The sequence below is a fragment of the Staurois parvus genome, unplaced genomic scaffold, assembly GCF_062004578.1.
Source record: "Staurois parvus isolate SC_StPar_1 unplaced genomic scaffold, SC_StPar_1.0 ptg000127l, whole genome shotgun sequence".
NCBI classification, from domain to species: domain Eukaryota; kingdom Metazoa; phylum Chordata; class Amphibia; order Anura; family Ranidae; genus Staurois; species Staurois parvus.
In genome coordinates this window covers 166843-186986 of record NW_028317923.1, presented here as the reverse complement: position 1 = coordinate 186986, position 20144 = coordinate 166843, and the positions used below count along the sequence as shown (strand labels likewise).

General features: G+C 46.8%; 1 long non-coding RNA gene across 1 annotated transcript; it reads left to right on the top strand.

The window, feature by feature from the left end:
* The first annotated feature begins 503 nt into the window (after positions 1-503).
* LOC149466481 (uncharacterized) lies at positions 504-19740 on the top strand. Its single transcript, XR_016312061.1, has 5 exons — positions 504-586; positions 3988-4079; positions 12275-12432; positions 13874-13941; positions 19637-19740. It is a non-coding gene; the product is annotated as an uncharacterized LOC149466481 (long non-coding RNA).
* Positions 19741-20144: the final 404 nt, after the last annotated feature.

Genomic DNA, 20144 nt, shown 5'->3' with positions numbered 1-20144 from the left:
GGTACCCTATGTCCAACCCTTGTCTGTCCCCGTGGTACCCTATGTCCAACCCTTGTCTGTCCCCGTGGTACCCTATGTCCAACCCTTGTCTGTCCCCGTGGTACCCTATGTCCAACCCTTGTCTGTCCCCGTGGTACCCTATGTCCAACCCTTGTCTGTCCCCGTGGTACCCTATGTCCAACCCTTGTCTGTCCCCGTGGTACCCTATGTCCAACCCTTGTCTGTCCCCGTGGTACCCTATGTCCAACCCTTGTCTGTCCCCGTGGTACCCTATGTCCAACCCTAGTCTGTCCCCGTGGTACCCGCACTGCGTTTTGCGGACCACTTTCGGGGTGTTAACATACACACCTGCAGCGGTTCGCATGAATGGGTGCGATTCTGATGCGAATTCGCACTGAGAACGCTGCGAGCTCCGCACCGCCTCAGAGTGAACCCGGGCTAAACCATGTTTAAATAAATACTGCTGTAATCATCCTTTGTTTCCTTGCAGCACCACTGATCTCCCTGCAGCCGTTTTCTGCCGACATGCACTCCAGAGATGGCATTTCTCACAATGGGTTTCCTGATGGTGAAAACAGTTGACCATGTAAGTGTAATGTGTGTTGGCTTAGCCACTTGTCGTCTTCAGTGGGGAGGGTGGTCAGGTGACAAAGCCGGAGCACAATTATAACATTTGAATCCACTTTGTGACCAAAACTGGTCCAAAAAAACAGTTTACTTCACTAGCAGATGCCGCGACTGTAAACACTGTTTGAACAGTATGTAGCTAGTGTAGCCCCCTCTTAGTGCAGGATAGGTTTGTTGTTTTTAGCTAGAGGCTGGGTAGCAGCCTGGGATGAGTCAGCCTGGGAGTGAGGTAGTGAGTGCACCTCAGGACAGGCTGGGAGGCTCTAACAGGTCAGGGCTTCGGGAGTCATCCCACCCTTCCAGAAACAGCCAGAACTTTCTGGAAGAGGGTTGGAGGAGGGCAGGCGGCCCAGATTTGCATGTTTAAGGGAACTTGGCCAATCTCTGGGCAAGGTGACCAATATCAACCGTTAAATATGGCTGGGGGAGTCGGGTGGAAGATGGATTGGGAGAAGGCTGGAGTATGGAGCCTGGGAGAGGGGTCTACCTACAGGCAGGTTGCTGAAAAGAAGGATCTCAACTGCCCAAGGTCTCTTAGGGAAGACATCCTGAGCAGCAGAGAAGAAGCTAGCCCAGCGAAAGGCCACCAACCCACCATGCTGACAGGACAGGACAGTGTGAGTACTTCTACACCCCTTTGGCCAGAGAAGAGAGACGGCGGTCAAGTGCAAGACCCAACTAGTTCTCATCCGGGACTACTTAATTGCTAGATCTTGGAATCCCTTGCCCAGGAATACCGTCAGTGCAGCTGGGTGAAGAGGAAGGATTCATCTGGGGTCTGAGAAGGTACATCAAGGGGACTACAGTGCTCCTTAACCACTTCCTGTCTGGCTGTTGTATATAAACGGTCGGACGGTGGCAGTGCAGGGTCGGGGGGCCATTTATAAACTGCTTTCCTGGCCCCCTGCTTGTGCGCGCTCCCTGGGAGCACGCAGCACTGCGATCCGGTGCCCGCTGTGTCCCCCGGACACAGTGGAGCACCGATAGTCGGACGGGACCTCTCTGCAAGGTCCTGATCATGTGATCACCGATTGGCCAATCAGTGATCACATGCAGAGTAGTAAGCAAGATGTCACTTGTGACATCATTGCTTACTACCAGGGGCAGACTGACCACTTGGAAACTCGGGCACTGCCCGGGGTCAGTAGGGGGCCCCATGAGATGCCCCTGGTGCCTTTTTTGAGTTTGGGCAAGGACACAGGGGTCCCATGATCCCCTATTGCCCGGGGGCCCCATGAGTTGTCAGTCCGCCCCTGCTTACTACGTGTGAAATCACATGGTCACATGGTACAAGGCTATTCACAACAGACTTGTACCATGCGACAAGCTGTGACCAATCACAGCTCACTCAGTAGTTCTCAATGGCTGCAAGAATGCAGCCAGAGAGAAGGAGAAATGATTGCTTTTACAGCCTATATGGGTATAAAAGCAATCAGTGCAAAAAAAAAAAATCTTCATCACCCCCCACAAGTAGTACAGTGTCACTATGGTGACACTACTGCTAGGGGGACAGTATGTAAAAAAACAAAACATAAATAATAATATAAAAAAAAATGTTTAAAAGTTATAATTTTTGGTTATAAACTAATTTGGGTTATTTTTTTTTACTAAAAAGATAACAATAAATTTTGCCCGAGATTTATGATGAAATACTATTTATTTGCAAAATTTTATAAGAAAAACACTTTTTTTTTAATTTTTGGACTTTTTCATTTGCATAGCAAAAAAAATAAAAATCCCAGTGGTGAATAAATAACCAAAATACAGCTTTATCTGTCTCAAAAAAATACTAAAAAATTCATATGGGTACAGTGTTGCATGACCGCGCAATTGTCATTCAAAGTGTGAATGCGCTGAAAGCTGAAAATTGGCCTGGAGAGGAAGGGGGGAAAGTGTCCGGACTGGAAGGGGGTGAAAGCGTCCGGACTGGAAGGGGGGTGAAAGTGTCCGGACTGGAAGGGGGGTGAAAGTGTCCGGACTGGAAGGGGGGGGGGGAAGTGTCTGGACTGGAAGGGGGGGGGGAAAGTGTCCGGACTGGAAGGGGGGGGAAAGTGTCTGGACTGGAAGGGGGGGGAAAGCGTCTGGATTGGAAGGGGGTGAAAGCGTCCGGACTGGAAGGGGGTAAAAGCGTCTGGACTGGAAGGGGGGATGAAAGTGTCCGGACTGGAATGGGGGGGAAAGTGTCCGGACTGGAAGGGGGGGGGGAAAGTGTCCGGACTGGAAGGGGGGGGGAAGTGTCCGGACTGGAAGGGGGGGGAAAGTGTCCGGACTGGAAGGAGGGTGAAAGTGTCCGGACATGGAAGGGGGGGAAAGTGTTTTGACTGGTAGGGGGTGAAAGTGTCCGGACTGGAAGGGGGGTGAAAGTGTCTGGACTGGAAGGGGGGAAAGTGTCCGGACTGGAAGGGGGGGGGAAAGTGTCTGAACTGGAAGGGGGGGGAAAGTGTCCGGACTGGAAGGGGGTGAAAGTGTCCGGACTGGAAGGGGGTGAAAGTGTCCGGACTGGAAGGGGGAGGAAGCGTCCGGACTGGAAGGGGGGGAAAGTGTCGGGACTGGAAGGGGGGAAAGTGTCCAGACAGGAAGGGGGTGAAAGTGTCCGGACTGGAAGGGCAGAAAGTGTCCGGACTGGAAGGGGGGGAAAGTGTCCGGACTGGAAGGGGGTGAAAGTGTCCGGACTGGAAGGGGGTGAAAGTGTCCGGACTGGAAGGGGGGGAAAGTGTCCAGACTGGAAGTGGTTAAAATCTGACTTTTACTTACTGATGGCCAAAAAAGATTGTGGACACCTGACCATCACACCTCCAACATGACCAGAGGTTTGTGGACAACCCTTCAAATAATCGAGTTCAAGCGTTCTCCAGTGAAGGAGACTGTTAATGCAACAACATGGAAAGCCATTTTAGACACTTTTACCATCTCTGTGGTAACAGTTTGGTGAAGGCCCTTTTCTCTTTCCTCTTGACTTTGCCCCTGTGTACAAAGTCCGCTCCATAAAGACATGGTTTGATGAGTTTGGTGTGGAGGAAATTTAGTGGCCTGCACAGATCCCTGACCTTAACCTAAACAAACGCCGAACCTAAACAATGCTTGAATGCTTATCGCGAGCCAGGTCTTCTCATCCAACATCAGTTCCTGACTTCATAAATGGGCACAAATTTCCACTGACACCCTCCCAAATCTCGTGGAAAGACTTCCCTGAAGAGTGGAGGCTCATAGAATTCTATATTATAGCCCATTGTTTTAAATTACAATGTCCACCAGGTTATATAGGAGTAATGGTCAGATGGCCACATATTGTATGTATTTTTTATTGTTGCTCTAACCTTTTACTATACATATCAATAAACATGGCTCCTTCATTTATAGGCTATTTAATATCAGCATTTTTAAAGGACGACAACTTAAAAGCTGGGAAGTGAAAATCTGTGGCCAACAGGAATGTCATCTATAGACAAAAAGTAAGTATCCCTCGGCCTCTCCTGCTATCAAGTCTTTATCAGTTGGGTAGTTGGAGGTTGTATTGTATGCCGTTGTCTAACAATTGGTCAGCACTATGCCTGTTTTTAGGCCATTTAGTAAAAAAAAAAAAGAGAAATGTGTAAAACGAATTTCCTAGGAACAATACCAAAATTCCATTGCACACTCTCCAGCTAGTCAGCACAAAAAGTCTAATTAAACTCTTTTAATATTTAGGTTCAAAAACAGAGGTTTTTGTTGTACAGTGAAGGAAATGTGTATTTGCTCCCCTGCTGATTTTGAATGTTTGCCAACTCACAAAGAAATGATCGGTCTAAAAATCGAATGTTCGGTGTATTGTAACACTGAGAGACAGAATAGCAACAGAAAATTCAGCAGAAATGCGTCTAACAAATGATGACTGATCTGCATGTTCATGAGGGAAATACGCATTTGATCCCCTATCATTCAGCAGGATTTCTGGCTCCCAGGTGTCTCTCATACAGGTAACAAGCTGAGATTAGAAGCAGTCTCTTAAAGGGAGTGCTGCTAATCTCATTGTGTTACCTGTATAAAAGACACCTGTCCACAGGAGCAATCAAACCATCAGATTCCAAACTCTCCACCATGGCAAAGACCAAAGAGCTGTCCAAGGATGTCAGGGACAAGATTGTAGACCTACACAAGGCTGGACTGGGCTACCAAACTATGGCCAAGCAGCTTGGTGAGAAGGTGACAACAGTTGGTGCAATCATTCACAAATGGAAGAAACACAAAACAAGTGTCAGTCTCCCTAGGTCTGGTGCACCAGCAAGATCTCACCTCGTGGAGTGTCAATGATCATGAGAACAGTGAGGAATCATCCCAGAACTACACGTGAGGATCTTGTCAATGATCTCCAGGCAGCTGGAACCACAGTCCCCAAGAAAACAATTGGTAACACACTATGCCGACAAGGACTGAAATCCTGCAGTGCCCCCGCAAGGTCCCTCTGCTCAAGAAAGCACATGTCCAGGCCCATCTGAAGTCTGCCACTGAACATCTGAATGATGCAGAGGAGGACTGGTGGGAAGTGTTGTGGTCAGATGAGACCAAAATCGAGCTCTTTGGCCTCAGCTCGCCGTGTTTGGAGAAGGAGGAATGCTGCCTATGACCCCAAGAACACCATCCCAACTGTGAAACATGGTGGCGGAAACATTTTGCTTTGGGGGTGTTTTTCTGCTAAGGAATCAGGACAACTGCACCGCATCAAAGGGACAATGGACGGGGCAATGTACCATCAAATCTTGGATGAGAACCTTCTTCCCTCAGCCAGGGCATTAAAAATGGGTGGTGGATGGGTGTTCCAGCATGACAATGACCCAAAACACACGGCCAAGGCAACAAAGGAGTGGCTCAAGAAGAAGCACATTAAGGTCCTGGAGTGGCCTAGCCAGTCTCCAGACCTTAATCCGATTGAAAATCTGTGGAGGGAGCTGACAGGTTGAGTTGCCAAACGTCAGCCACCAAACCTTAATGACTTGGAGAGGATCTGCCAAGAGGAGTGGGCCAAAATCCCTCCTGAGATGTGTGCGAACCTGGGGGCCAACTCCAGGAAACGTCTGACCTCTGTGATTGCCACCAAGTACTAAGTCATGTTTTGTGAAGGGGATCAAATCCTTCTTTCCCTCATGAACATGCAGATCAGTCATCATTTGTTAGACGCATTTCTGCAGAATTTGTTGTTGCTATTCTGTCTCTGTGTTACAATACACCGAACATTCGATTTTTAGACCGATCATTTCTGTGTGAGGGGCGAACATTCAAAATCAGCAGGGGAGCAAATACGCATTTCCTTCACTGTATACATTGGGAAATACTGTACATGTGAAGCCACAATGCAGTGTCAAGTCCCCTCTGCGGAGTGCGGTCTACAACTCAAAACTATCTGAATTTCCAGCTATCGGACATATACTATAGCAATAATAAATGGAGAGTAGGCTTACCTTAAGGTAGCCACATGTACCCTAAAGGGCCTAAAGTGGACCTGCACCCTAAAGGGCTTGTTGTGCTGCTCTGCCTCCTCCGTCTCTTAAAAAATTAACCCCTTGCCCCCCAGAGGATTTCCCCCCTTCCTAACCAGGCCTTTTTTTTCGATACAGCACCACGTTACTTTAACTGACAATTGCAACGCTGCACCCAAATGAAATTTACGTCCCTTTTCCCCCACAAATAAAGCTTTTTTTTGGTGGTATTTGATCGCCTGTGCATTTTTTAATTTTTGCGTCATAATAAAAAAAGCGACAATTTTGAGAAAAAAAACAATATTTTTGACTTTTTTCTATTAAACACGTACAGTAAAATTTTTTTTAAAAAATCAAATTTTGTCATAAATTTAGGCCAAATAGTATTTGCTCCGTGTCTTTGCTAAAAAAAATTCCCAATACGAGTAAATGAATCGGTTTACGTGAAAGTTATAGCGTTTACAAATCGCGGTATATATACTGGGATTTTTTTTTTTTACTAGTAATGGTGGCGATCAGCGACTTTAATGGAACTGTGGCAGACATTCTGACACTGGGGGGGGGGGCAACTGACTTGTTGTCACTGGCATTCCCTAGTGACACCAAAACAGTGATCAGTGCTAATAAAAAGCACTGACACTGTACTAATGGCACTGGGCAGGAAGGGGTTAACATCTGGGGTGATCGAAGGGTTAACTGTGTGCTGTGTTAGTGCTTCACTGTAAGCACACTGCTTTGTATGGCTCTGTTATGCAGAGCCATACAAAGCAGTGTGCAAGAGCTGACAGGGGTGAGAACTGATTTGTTTACAAACAGTTCTCCCCACCATTGGAGATGCTCGGCAATCACCGGGCGTGGGCGAGGAATCACCGGCAGGGACTCGATGATTAACAGCCGAGGCTGAAAATGGCGGCTCAGGTAGGGTGCGCGCCCCCTAGCCGGAAATGCAAAATCACGTCTATATACATGATTTTGCACACCCCTGCCGCCCCATAGCAGTAATTCTGCTATAGGGCGGCAGTAAAGCGGTTAATTTTATTTTTACTTTATTTGTACTCCTGCTAAACTCATACACCTTACCAACCGATCAGCGACTGCTGCCCCTCTCTGCCAATCCCTCCACTGGCCTCCATTCAGTGTGCTCCACCCCTCTCTGCCAATCCCTCCACTGGCTTCCATTCAGTGTCCTCCACCCCTCTCTGCCAATCCATTCACTGACTTCCACTCAGTGTCCTCCACCCCTCTCTGCCAATCCCTCCACTGGCCTCCACTCAGTGTCCTCCACCCCTCTCTGCCAATCCCTCCACTGGCCTCCACTCAGTGTCCTCCACCCCCCTCTGCCAATCCCTCCACTGGCCTCCACTCGGTGTCCTCCACCCCTCTCTGCCAATCCCTCCACCGGCCTCCACTCAGTGTCCTCCACCCCTCTCTGCCTATCCCTCCACTGGCCTCCACTCAGTGTCCTGCACCCCTCTCTGCCAATCCCTCCACCGGCCTCCACTCAGTGTCCTCCACCCCTCTCTGCCAATCCCTCCACTGGCTTCCACTAACCCAACCTATAAAATTCAAAATACTAACCACAGCTTACAAAGCCATCCACAACACTGCCCCTAGCTACATCGCCAACCTCATCCACAGATACCGCACAAATCGCCACACCGCTCCTCCCATGATATCCTCCTCTCTAGCTCCCTCATCACCTCCCACACTCGCCTCAGGGACTTCTCCAGAGCCTCTCCTATCCTCTGGAACTCCCTACCCCAGCATGTCCGGTCAGCCCCCACCCTGTCTGCCTTTAGGCGATCTTTGACAACTCACTTCTTCAGGGAAGCCTGCCCCACCTCCATCTAAGAACTGTGCTTGGATCACCTCCACAAGATCATCTCCTGCAGCTATCACCTTTTGTATCCCCTCCCCCTTCCTTTATTATTATTATACAGGATTTATTGCGCCAACAGTTTGCTCAGCGCTTTACAATATAACGGGAGACAATACAGCAACAATACAGATCAATATAAGAGGGAAAGGAGGGCCCTGATCCTGGGAGCTTTCAATCCTTTAGATTGTAAGCTCCACAAGCTGGGCCCTCCTATTCCTTCTGTACTGAAATGTATTGTAATTGTATTGTCTCCCTTATATTGTAAAGCGCTGAGCAAACTGTTGGCACCATAAATCCTGTATAATAATAATAATAATATAAATCCTGTATAATAATAATAATATAAATCCTGTATAATAATAATAATAATAATAATATAAATCCTGTATAATAATAATAATATAAATCCTGTATAATAATAATAATATAAATCCTGTATAATAATAATAATAATATAAATCCTGTATAATAATAATAATATAAATCCTGTATAATAATAATAATAATAACACTTCCGCAATTCAGGAAGTAGCTTCAGTCCTTCTCTGGGACTGGGCCACCATCGTAACCACCATATAGTCTCTGTTAGGGGGCAACCACTGGATCCTCTCTCTGGGAATCTACTCTTCCAGTACATGGATGAAGTTTACCTGAACCCTACTCTTAGGCCTTCTTCTATTCAAATGGGGGGGGGGGGGCTGATATTGAACGTTTTACTACCTTAACGCAGAGTATGCATTAAGGCAAAACAATCTTTTACCTTTAGAACCAGTTTAGGCCCATCATGCACTGGTAGATTTTTGAATGAATCTTTGTACGAACATTCATCTGATCATTCACACAAAAATTCTTAGAACATTTGCTGACTTGACAAATGTCCTTCGACAGTACTTCAACATTTAATTTGCTTTTAACATTCGATTCTAGAACGAATGGACTTTCCGGAACAAAAACCACATTCACTGCTAGAAAAAAAAATGTCCAGCCTGCTCCTTCGAATGTTTTCGCCAATGAGCTTGAAAACAAACGTCGGTTTGAGCCCATTAATGACTAGAAAACCGAACAAATGTTCCTAAAATGAAAGTTTCGTATGAAATCCTTCTAGTGTATAGCCAGCTTTAGAGTCCTGGTGCTCAACCTGTGGCCCTCTTCTGTGGTCCTCTGGCCCCAGTAGCTAGTAGTGAAGGAATTCATTTGTAAAGGGGCTTTAATGGCGGTGATCTCAATCAGTATCTTTTAATAACATCCCAAGCTCTGTCTCCTGCTGCATGGTATCAACCACAGCTATTGCATATCTGCAGTGTCTAACAGCCTTCTGTAGTATGTCTGCAGTCTCTGACCATCTCCTGTAATATGTCTGCAGTCTCCTGTAGTATGTCTGCAGTCTCTGACCATCTCAGTAGTAAGTCTGTAGTCTCTGACCATCTCTTGTAGTATGTCTGCAGTCTCTGACCATCTCCTGTAATATGTCTGCAGTCTCCTGTAGTATGTCTGCAGTCTCTGACCATCTCCTGTAATATGTCTGTAGTTTCCTGTAATATGTCTGCAGTCTCCTGTAGTATGTCTGCTGTCTCTGACCATCTCAGTAGTAAGTCTGCAGTCTCTGACCATCTCCTGTAATATGTCTGCAGTCTCCTGTAGTATGTCTGCAGTCTCTGACCATCTCTTGTAGTATGTCTGTAGTCTCTGACCATCTCAGTAGTATGTCTGCAGTCTCTGGCCATCTCTTGTAGTATGTCTGCAGTCTCTGACCATCTTTTGTAGTATGTCTGCAGTCTCTGACCATCTCTTGTACTATGTCTGAAGTCTCTGGCCATCTCTTGTAGTATGTCTGAAGTTTCTGGCCATCTCCTGTAGCATGCTTGCAGTCTCTGACTATCTCCTGTACCATGCCTGCTGTCTCTATCCATCTCCTGTGGCATGTCTGAAGTTTCTGGCCATCTCAGCAGTATGTCTGCAGTCTCTGACTATCTTCTGTAGCATGTTCGCTGTCTCTGGCCATCTCCTGTAGTATGTCTTCAGTCTCTGACCATCTCAGTAGTATGTCTGCAGTCTCTGACCATATCTTTTAGTAAGTCTGCAGTCTCTGACCATCTCCTGTACCGTGTCTGCTGTCTCTAGCCATCTCCTGTAGTATGTCTGCTGTTTCTGGCCATCTCCTGTGGCATGTCTACAGTCTCTGACTATCTCATGTAGCATGCCTGCAGTCTCTGACTATCTCCTGTATCATGTCCGCTGTCTCTGACCATCTCCTTTAGTATGTCTGCAGCCTCTGACTATATCTTGTAGCATGCCTGCAGTCTCTGACCATCTCCTTTAGTAGTCCGCTGTCTCTGGCCATCTCCTTTAGTATGTCTGCAGCCTCTGACAATCTCCTGTAGGATTACATATACTGAATAATATGTCTGGCCCTTTGGTTTTGTCAGGGGCTTCACTTAATAAACATCCTATAAGACCACCAATGCACAGGATGGAGTATCTGCAAATCTTTTTGTGAATACTCTAAGGGCCGGTTCACACCAGGGATGCTCTCATGTTCCTGTGCGATTTGAGCGCAGTGCATTTTCAGCTCATTCATTTCAATGGGCTGACATTACACTGCACCAGAAGTATTGCATGCACTGCTTTAAAAAGAAATGCGCTGCAATCAGATTGCGTGGTACGGATGCGGCCTGTTAACATTGCATTGACACTCGCTGCAGATTGCAAGTGTTGTACGTTTTGAACGTGGTGTGGGGAACCCACACGGAAATCAGGTTCCCTACACCACGTTCTTGTGTGAAAGGGCCCTGATGAAATGTCAAACAGCAAGCAAGAAAAAATGTTACATTGTGTTACAATAATAACTAAAAATACATACTAAACATTTATTGTAGTTTTCATTCTAGATTGCGGTTAAAGTACACATTGTGCCTAAAGTGCTCCTAGGAGCCGTGCCGTGTAGGGACCCTGCAGAGCGCCATAGGGTGGCGGTAGCAGAAGTGTTATTGGTGGCAGATTGTGGAATACAGCTCTTTTCCCTTCCTATGGTGTACAGTTAGAGCCTATCAGCAGAGAAATATGGAAGCTGCCATTACTAACCTGTTTTTGGAAGCACACAACTCCAGGAATGTCACCTTTATCCTTTCTCCAATATTTAACGAGTCCCGGACTTGAGACTGTAGCCAGTGATGCAGTACCTGCTTACACCTGCATGCGGTACCTGCATACCTGTTACAGGTCAGTAAGTAGTGAAGGACGGCCGGGGAAGACAACCTTAGAACCCGCAACCAGTTCGGGTACAAGGCATACCTCCCAACTTCCTGAGATGGGAACGAGGGACACCAATTAGCAAAAGTATGTAGGCATAGAGCGAAACACCTTGCCATGCCGCCTTAACCTCTTGACGCCGGCGCCTCCCGGCCCTTTAAGGAGTTTCAGATCCCGGGAGGCGGGGCGGGATTTTAGGGTCATGTAACCTCCATGATTCGCTGTCACGGCTGTCACATGATTGGAAAAGGTCCCGATCGCAAGGGGAGATCGGGACCTTTCCTTGAGGGCGCGCACTCTTAGCACATATGTGTTTTCAAATGGTACACAAATATGCGGTCGCTCGGAGTCAAGGCCCAGCCACGGAGAATTATGCAAAAAAAATTGCCGGTTAAACCCACAAGTAGTTTTTTTTTGACCACTGCTATTCCTTTATATTGGCTTTGGATATTTACAGATGCAGCCATTTAGTAATTATATGAAAAGTTTAACACTTTCTGATGGGTATATAGTTCATTTTATCTACCACTATATTGATCAGACCAAAATGAGGGACAGATGAGGTGGAAAGAGGTACGGAGGGAGTTTGTTCCACATGAGGGACATTCCCTCGAAATCAGGGATAGTTGGGAGCAGGGGCGGACTGACAACTCATGGGGCCCCCTGGCAATAGGAGATCATGGGGCCCCTGTGTCCTTGCCCAAACTCACAAAAGCCTATGCAAAAGGTACCAGGGGCATCTCTTGGGGCCCGCTACTGACCCCAGGCCCTCAGGCAGTGCCCGAGTTTCCAAATGGTCAGTCCGCTCCTGGTTGGGAGCTATGTACACGGTACTTTAGCATCCAAGGTGACAAGGCCCAAGTGCTCCCCCACACTCCCCAGCCTTCCTTCATGATCTATTTCCGCAACTCCTGGCCATTTTTTGCGCCCTCCTCCTGCTGAAATGCCTACAGTATTCTGAATACTAATAGGTCCAAGGCCTACACTGCCTGTCTCTTGGCCTGGCCCTGCCTGCACCCTAAAAAACAAGACCATAATGACAGCATTCCTGTTTTTTTCCTGACAGGTTCGGTATTCTGTGTGCCACCATTTCCGTGGTGATAACAAGGAGGTTTATCGAAGAAACACAAGCCGTGCGAATGGAAGAACTAGAAATCCCAGCAGGCCTTGCAGCCAGGGACTAGCACAAAACGCACGGACTTCAACCACTGGCCTTCCACCAAGGTGTGTGGTCTACCTTCCATTGCTGATCCCCCTTCATCGCAGATCATGTTGTTGTCACACTGTTGCTACGAGATCGCCATTCGTGCAAGACGTGTCTAATTGCATTAACATTATGTGTGATTTTCTTTCCGAATGTCACAGTTTTCCTACATTCCTATAATCATCTGTGGGGCCCCTGCGGTATAATTGGCTTGTAATTAAAGTACATTCCCGTGTTCACGTAGGCATAATTCTCCCCCCCACCTTCCTCCACTACTGTCCTGCTCTCGAGAATTGCGGTTGCTGAAAATTCTGACAGAGTCATTATGTTTTTGCATATCATTACAGCGTTCCGCAGAACAACAGCGACATCTGCATGTATCACAATATAAGCGTGCCTGCGACAGCTCACACATGCACACCAGTCACATAACACACACCTGGGGGGGGGACCTTACCTGTGTGTTTTGGGAAATACGGTCCTTTAAGTCAGGGCAATGACTGGGGGGCACACTGAAAGTTGGGAGACAGAAACTAAATGAGCATTCCGCTCATCACAAGCATCCATGTTACGCCACTATTACCCATTATACCCCCCCTACCACCACCACCGCCACCAGTGCCAAAGAGCAGCGACGATCTACCAACATCAAGAACACAGAACCCAATAGAAGAACGTGCCGTAGCTCCAATTATCTCCAGGAATGCCACGGCAGAACCCCACTTTCCATCTGGGATTGGTTAGCGTAGCTTCCAAGGCGATGGTGCACTTACATAGAGAGCCGCTCTCGACATAATTTCTCAACTTTCTCCGCCGCGGCGAATGAGCTTCTTGCACAAGCGGCTCTAATGAGATGCAAATGAGATATGCACAAAGCCATAGCACCGTAGGATGATTAACCACTAGAGACATTAGCTGCCGACTTCAGGCTGTGTGAGTTTAATAACCCTCTGCCGCCCCTCCGCTCTTTACGGTGGGGGCTTCGTACGCCCCTTGGCAGAGGAGTAGGATTCCGGGACCCATCGCCCATCGTTGCGTTTTTTTTTTTTTTTTCCTCCTGCTGAGGGGGCTGCGCGCCCTCATCCACATGCAAGAATCTTCCTTTTTTTTTTTTTTTGCTCGTCTTTGTAATCCAGACAGTGTGCGTATAGGGCACTTCATTATTTCATAGTGTGCCAAAGCTCGTTAGCTAAACAATTATTCCTCATTAAAAACCCAGAGCGGACTTATTAACAATACCGAAAAAAAAAAAATATCCTCCAACAATTGGCATACGGTTAATCAGAAGCAACGAGCGCAGCTGTAAATCCGGTGCGGGTCTTATATTCCGAGCCAGGTTGTCACTACCCCCCAACACGACGGGCGAAGCAGCGTACACCCTCGGCGTATTTTTTCTTTTTTTTTGTAAGATCCTTATCCCGTTGGCATCACTTGTCTGACTGTATCCGTTTTTGTTTTCAGCGCCAGGTTTTCGGCCCCCGCACCCAGCGCCCGCAGACCTACAAGGAAGCTAATACAGCATCAGCCATGTGAGTACCCATCCGAGATAGCAGAGCAAAAGGAGACCGTCACGGGGAGCATCTGGAGAGTGTGCCCAAAGCTTTTTTTATAGGCATGTGGTGCCAAGTGGCACACTCCTGACTGCCTCCTAAGTTTGGGCTCCTGCGAGTGACGCTTTCCACATAGGCAGAAAGGGGTTTTTGGTTCGGCCCTATTCATCTCCCTGGTGATAGCAGCAAATGCAGATAGATGTCTCCCAGCCTTCTGATCCTGATGCTTCTGGGGAGCTGCCTCTTTTTTTTTTTTCTCCTGCCACGTACCTGCTCTGGAAGTGTTCTTGCAACTGGATGTGTGTTCTTTTTATGTGTCTTGATGAGCTGAGCACGGTGTGATCTCCTGATGCCAATGCTGAGGCTCCAGTACCTGCACAGAGGTGGGCATAGTCACGCATCCACTTCCTAGCCCTTGCCACCTCCATGGCTGGCATCTCCTTCTTCTCTCGCAATGGCTGGCAGCGGCCATACTGTGACAGAACAGAGGAGCGCCCCGTTTGCCATTCCTGCAAACCCGCGGGCCAGACCCCCTTTTGTTTGTTGTTGACGAGGCGTCTCTTCCTGCGTTAATTGCAAAACTTAATTGCCAAACGAGGCTGCGGAGCCGCAGGAAAAAAAAAAAAAAAAGAGTCCCCGGAGGAAGATGTAATGCTGTAAAAGATGCCCGGTGTCCTTGGCACGGTTCCTCTTTTTTTTTTTTTTTTTCCCGCAGATGGATTTTATTCCTCCATGTTGAACCGCCGGCTCCATAGTCGAAGGCGGGCGTCCGCAGCTTGGCAACTGGCGATGGCGTGGAAGGATACATCACTGCTCGCACACTGCGGCAGAAGGAACGCTTGTGTGTGTGTGTGCGGGGGGGGTGGTTGGGAGGTAGAGACGCATTAGTCACCCCCGTGCCCAAACGCTGCCTTCCCACACGCCACCTACACTTGCTTCCCCGGGTGGCTCTGGCAATCGGTGCCCTTCCTTTGTCTGCTCTGGAGCTGTAAAGGATCTCCAGACCCACTTCATTGGCCGCCGTGACATATACCCGCTGCCGATATCACACGAAAAACTGTGGCGTTGCCACTGAGTGGATGGCATCGTGCCAGCTCGTCTGCCATCCGCCCATGCAGCTCTCTCTCCTCCTCCTCCTCCTCCTGTCGGCTTGATGTTAATTAACAGACCGGCTAATTGATTTAAAAGCTGAAAAAAAAATTACTGTTAACTTTTCCCAGAGGGTATGAGCCGCAGCCTGGCATGGGTCTGCTGGGCGTGGGGGAGGGGGCAGAGCGAAAGCCTGCAGCATAGGAAATGGAAGGAGGGAAAAAAAAAAAAAAAAAAGCGGCGTAGCAGTACGACAACGTTGGCTGCTTATTGGAGAACAGCTGATAGGAACTGTGGTGGAAACTGCCTCCGCATGACTATATACTGTACTGCCATTCTGTTTTATTCTAAATAAGCCAGGCACTCCCTCTCTCTCCTCCCCCTGAGACATGGGAGCCATCCTGAACTTCTACCATACCTCCCCTCCTTGTCCTCCCCTACCCCCATTAACACCCTGCAATTAGGTAAAATAATCCCCGGTGGCAGCAAACGCCTCATCAGATGAAATAATTATGAAGTGCCTCGCACGCCGTCGCCCTTCCTCCCACCAACCTTCACATGTACAAACATTTCTAGACTTTTTTTTTTTATTATTATTATTATTCCTCCAAAAACCCCGGGATATCGAAACGACAGCCAACACGTCTTGCATTCACGTGTTGGCACACTCTACGTCAAAAGCGGATAGACGGTGCCCACCACATCGCCTCTTTACATAGTCGTCACGTCTACATCGCGATTAACAACAAAAAAAAGGCCTTGAACGTCTTCCAGCTTCAAGAGAGAGCGGAGCCAGCGCTCAACCAGTTAATTAATGGCACAATTAGCCATGCAAATGCATGCTTTGTTTGGAGGGTGTTCTGCGGGAAGGAGTGTTTGTTTAGCAAAGACCTCTGTCGGGGAACAGATTGTAGGGCGAGAGATGCCATAATCGCCACTGTCTTTGCCGTACAGGTTTTCTCCTCCTTCTCCCAAAGAGCTAAATCTGTGCTGTGCCACACACACACACAAAAAAAAAAAAAATACAGTGTGCAAATCATTCCGCATTTGCATAATGTCTCCAGCCTTGAATATGCAGATGAGCTGTATAATTTATGAGAAGTCTGGATCTGTTTTTTTTTTTAAGCTATGAAGGGGTTTGATTCTTCTAGCTGGCAGCTCCATATAGACCTTTCGCAACCCGCTCCCTTGTGCGTTATTTTTTTTTTTTTAATGTTTTTAGTGCCTTTGTGAATTTAATATTTTATTCCTGCATTCTTCCCTGATCCCTTGCATTACTCTTTGGATGCCCCTTCTAAGCTCTCGGAGATGCCTTTAGGAGCCCTGCGCTGGTAGCTGACTGCCGTGCCCGGCACACAGACTCAGGCTGTCAGGACCAATTCCATTCATCAGCTACTGACGACGGGAAAGGCCGACTGGCCTGATTTTCTCTTATGTTGAAAATCAGAGGCGGCGTTAATTACAGAGAGCTAATAGTACCGTTCTGCCTGGTTTTGTAGAATCGGCCATCGTTACGTGCCAAAAAGCACCTACATGGGGTTGTTTTCTAATCGATGGGTCAATGGGACCTTAAGTTCTCATGCACACTGGATATTTTTGGCTTTTGATGGTTTTTTCTACAGCTAGTAAACCCCCAGCATGTTATCCTCAGTGTCCATGCACACATAGACTGGAATTAATGTTTTTTGGCTGGAAAAAAACCCAGAACTAGTGGGTTTCTAGAAGGGTTTTTTAGCTGTAAAAATGCTCCTACACTGAAAAACGTGTCAAAACACTGCAAACATTATTATTATACAGGATTTATATGGCGCCAACAGTTTGCTCAACGCTTTACAATATAACGGGAGACAATACAGTTCAATACAAGAGGGATAGGAGGGCCCTGATCCTGGGAGCTTACAATCTAAGAGGGAGGGGCTAGTGGTACAAAAGGTAATAACTGGGGGATGGACTGGTTGGAAGAGTAGAAGATTCCATTATTAGCTGAGGGCAGGATAGGCTTCCCTGAAGAGAGAGGTTTTCAGAGATCGCCTAAAAGGGAGCAGAGTAGGCGATAGTCTGATAAATTGGGGTAGAGAGTTCCAGAGGATGGGGGAAGCTCTGGAGAAGTCCTGGAGACGAGCATTGGAGGAGGAGACAAGGGAGCTAGAGAGTAGGAGGTCTTGCAAGGAGCGGAGAGGACGGTTTGGGTGATATTTAGAGACAAGATCGGTGATGTAATTTGGGACGGAGTTATATATGGCTTTATATGTTATTGTTAATGTTTTGAATTTTATCCGTTGGGCAATGGGAAGCCAGTGGAGGGATTGGCAGAGAGAGATGGAGGACACTGAGTGGAGGTCAGTGGAGGGATTGGCAGAGAGGGATGGAGGACAATGAGTGGAGGTCAGTGGAGGGATTGGCAGAGAGGGGTGGAGGACACTGAGTGGAGGTCAGTGGAGGGATTGGCAGAGAGGGGTGGAGGACACTGAGTGGAGGTCAGTGGAGGGATTGGCAGAGAGGGGTGGAGGACACTGAGTGGAGGTCAGTGGGGGGATTGGCAGAGAGGGATGGAGGACAATGAGTGGAGGTCAGTGGAGGGATTGGCAGAGAGGGGTGGCAGATACAGAACGGTTAGTAAGGTGGATGAGTCTGGCAGCAGCATTCATGATAGACTGAAGAGGGAATAGCCTGCAATGAGGTCGGCCAATGAGGAGGGAGTTACAATAGTCAAGGTGAGAGATAACCAGGGGGTGAATAAGTTGCTTAGTGGTTTCCGAGGTTAAGAACGGGCGTATCTTGGAGATGTTGTGGAGGTGAAGTCTACAAGATTTGGACAGTGATTGGATTTGGGGGTCAAAGGACAGATGGGAGTCTAGGATTACACCTACCTTGCATACCAGTGTTTTTGGACTTTTTTTGACCTTTATTGGTAAAACAAGCTAATCGCGGAAAACGCCAATGCAAAAATGCTAAAAAAAGCAGAAAAACTCACGTTTTTAATGTTACCAGCGTTATCAAAACGTCCCGCGTGCATGAGGGCTCAATGTGGGTGGCTTGACGAAAGCTGGCTGTAGATGGATAGGATTTTAAATGAAAGGTCTTAGGAAAATTGGAAAAAAAATTTCAGAACATTCTCCGAATGTTGGTTGTCTTAAAGGTTTCATTTGCTTTTAACATTCGATGTTGGAATGAATGGACTTTACAGATCGAAAACCACATACACCCTTAGAAATTGTTTTAAAACCTTCTTTTACTAAGAATTTTCGTTCAAAAGATTATTTCGTTGAGTACAATAATACCAAACAACAACCACATACACTCTTAGGCTACTTTCATACTGATTCGCCACAAAAACACATAGGAGTTTTTGGCGCGCTTTCTGAGCGTTTTTAAAGGACACGTGACTTAAAAACTGCACCAAAAATGCTTCTCAGAGGCGTTTTTGAAGCCCTTTTCAGGTGTTTTCTATTGATTTCAATGGGAAGAGGCGTTTTTGGGGCGTTTTTGTTAACTCACCAAACATGCCTCAAAGATGCTGCAAGCAAGAATTTTTACACCGCACCGCAAGCGCAACACCTCAGTGTGAAAACATACATAGATATACATTCACATACGTAGGGAAATGTTTTTCTTGAGCTTTTCAGGTGCTTTTTTTTAACGCAAAAATGCTTCAAAAACTCCTCAGCGTGAAAGTAACCTTAGAAATGTGTTCATTTGAGAGACATTTTCCATCCTGCTCCTTTTATTGTCACTACAGTCAGAAACAAACGTCAATTTGACCCCAATAATGATTAGAAAAATGAACAAACCTTCTTAGAACCTTCTTTTCCTATGAATTTTCATTCAAAACATTATTTCGTTGAGTACAATAATACAGAATAAAAAAACCACATACGCTCTTAGGCTTTCACACTGATTCACCGCGAAAAAAATAGGTGTTTTTACTGCGTTTTTGCCGCGCTTTCTGAGCATTTTTAACCTCCCTAGCGGTCTGATTATGTCAGTATTTCTGTGCTCAATGCGGTACATTTTTTTGCATGGAAATATGTAGTTTTTTTATTGTAGGCCTGTAATTTTTAGGAATAACTCAGTGAAATCTGTCCGAACAAGAGTCTAGTAAACATCCCGGGTATGATAAAATTTGAAACATGAAATCATAAATTGTAATATAATAAATAATCATAAAAATAATAATATAATAATAATAAATTTAATTCAATAATATAATCAAACCAAAAACACTGAAATGTGAAATAGAGCGCCAAGTTGGCACATCGCTGAGCTCAGTCGCAGAATCGTTTTCAGTGTCTGATGAGGAATTTCCCCCACCAATCATTATCACTCAATTCTGCAAGTGGTTCTGATTTACTATCGCTGTTCTCTAGCCGGTCTAAAACCGCGTCTGACCTAAAGGGACGCTTTTTGGACGCGATGGACGTTTCTCAGTTTCCAGGCAGAAAGAACAGTAAAAATGCAAACAGGGCGCCGGACAAAGCACTCGGGACACAATGTATGTGAAATGGTTTGATACAGTAATGTTTTGCAATTTTTTTTAGTGTATTTAGTGAATGTCACTTTTTGAAATGTTTTAATTTCCCGCCAGTTCCGTCCCCCGTACGTCCCGGCGCTCACAGGGACCGGAAGACGGATGCCGGCATTGGCCGGAGATGGCCGGGGATGCTGCAGGGGGGACATTGCGGGACAAGGTAAGTGCTAGAGGGAATCCCAGAGCAACGCTGCAGTGTATTCCCGAGTGTAGCTCGGGGGGGTTACCGCTTTTGGTACTGAAACTTTACCCCGAGTTACACTCGGGAATACCGCCAGGGAGGGTTAAAGGACATGTGACTTAAAAACTGCACCAAAAACGCTTCTCAGAGGTGTTTTTGAGGCCCTTTTCAGGTGATTGATTTGAATGGGAAGAGGCATTTTGGGGCATTTTTGTTAACTCACCAAATGTGCCCCAAAGATGCTGCAAGCAAGAATTTTTACACCGCACCGCAAGTGCAATGCCTCAGTGTGAGAACATACATAGATATACATTCACATACATAGGGAAGTGTTTTTCTTGAGCTTTTCAGGCGCTTTTTTCACCGCAAAAAAAAATAGGTGTT